A 1,941-nucleotide genomic window follows, 5' to 3' on the forward strand; every position below is an offset into this window, starting at 1 on the left:
CAAGTCCTAGGTCCAGTGCTGTTTCTTGTATGTGTGAATGACATGACAGAAGGGATAGATTCAGAGGTGTTCCTGTTCGTAGACAATGTGAAGCTAATGAGAAGAACACCAGTAGACGAAGATCAGGTAAGCCTTCAAGGATCTGGACAGGCTGCAAGCCTGGTCCGACAAATTTCTCCTGGAGTTTAACCCCAGCAGGAGCAAAGTCATGAAGTTTTGGAGAAGGGCAAGAAGACCGCAGAAGGAGTACAGCCTTGGAGGTCAAAGGCTGCAAAACTCACTCAAGAAAAAAGATCTTGGGGCGAGCATCATACTAAGCACATCTCCTGAGGCGCACATCAACCAAATTACTGCAGCATCATATGGGCGCCTGGCAAACCTAAGAACAGCGTTTCGACATCTAGGTAAAGAGTCATTCAAGACTGTACACCGTGTACGTCAGGCCCATATTGGAGTGTGCAGCACCAGTATGGAACCCACATCCGATCAAACACGTCAAGAAATTAGAGAAAGTGCAAAGGTTTGCTAGAGAGTATGCCCTACGAGGAGAGGTTAAGATAAATCAACCTGACGACATTGGAGGACAGTAGAGATAGACACGTCATGATAATGACATATAAAATATTGCGAGGAATTGACAGGGTGGATAGAAACAGAATGTTTCAGAAATGGAACACAGCAACAAGGGGTCACAACTGGAAGCTGAAAACTTAGATGAGTCACAGGGATGTTAGGAAGTATTTCTTCAGGCATAGAGTTATCAGGAAGTGGAGCCGTAGGAGAGGCAGGATCCATATATAGCTTTAATAAGAGGTACGATAAGGCTTTTAGAGCAGGGGGAGAGTGGACCTAGTAATGATCAGCGGAGCGGCTGGGTCAAGAGCAATGAATCGACCCCTGCAACCACAATTAGGTGAGTACACGCACTCACACACACACACACACACACACACACACGCACACACACACACACACACACACACACACGCACACGCACACGCACACACACACACACACACACACACACACACACACTGGGAAGAGATGTAGTGGAGGCAGGATCCATACATAGCCTTAAGAAGAGGTATGATAAAGCTCACGAAGCATGAAGAGTGACCTAGTAGCGACCAGTGAAGAGGCGGGCACAGGAGCTGTGAGACGACCCCTGCAACCACAACTAGGTGAGTACAACTAGGTGAGTACACTCTTTCTCCACACGGCCTTGTGGCGCAACGGATAACGCGTCTGACTACGTATCAGAAGATTCCAGGTTCGAATCCTGGCAAGGTCGACTATAGTTTTTAGTAGCGACCAGCGAAGAACAAGGGCCAGGAGCTGTGACTCGATCCCTGCAATCACAAAAAGTCGAGTACACCCCTACACACACCCACTCTACCCCCACATACACACACACACACACACACACACACACACACACACACACACACACACACACACACACACACACTGGGCCAGGAGCTGAGTCTCGACAGCTGCAACCACAATTAGGTGAGTACACACACACACCCTCTCTCCACCTCCACACACACCACACACACACACACACACACCCTCTCCCCACACATAGCACACACCACACACACACACCCACACACATCCACTACCCCTATACAACACACACACACACACACCCCACATACACCCACTCGACCCCCACACGCTCTCCCCACCCCCACAAGCACCATACATTTAAATAAGCGGTATTGGGGGAGGAGAGAGCTGAGTGTAATTAACAAGTCACAATAAGTTAGGCTTAACGAGCATATATTTGGCAAACTCAGCATGAATATTCAGCACATCATGCCTCTATGTAATATTATATGCTAATATTCCCCAGCCATGAAAATATTCATTAGATGTGGTTTATACTCCCATAAAACCTTGACACTAAACCTCTATACATGATTTGTCTCCATTTTT

General features: G+C 47.6%; 1 non-coding gene across 1 annotated transcript; it reads left to right on the forward strand.

Annotated features, from left to right (window-relative positions):
• Window positions 1-1,218: 1,218 nt before the first annotated feature.
• TRNAR-ACG (transfer RNA arginine (anticodon ACG)) lies at window positions 1,219-1,291 on the forward strand. Its single transcript has one exon. It is a non-coding gene; the product is annotated as a tRNA-Arg (tRNA).
• Window positions 1,292-1,941: the final 650 nt, after the last annotated feature.

This window comes from Cherax quadricarinatus, chromosome 37, assembly GCF_038502225.1.
Source record: "Cherax quadricarinatus isolate ZL_2023a chromosome 37, ASM3850222v1, whole genome shotgun sequence".
NCBI lineage: Eukaryota > Metazoa > Arthropoda > Malacostraca > Decapoda > Parastacidae > Cherax > Cherax quadricarinatus.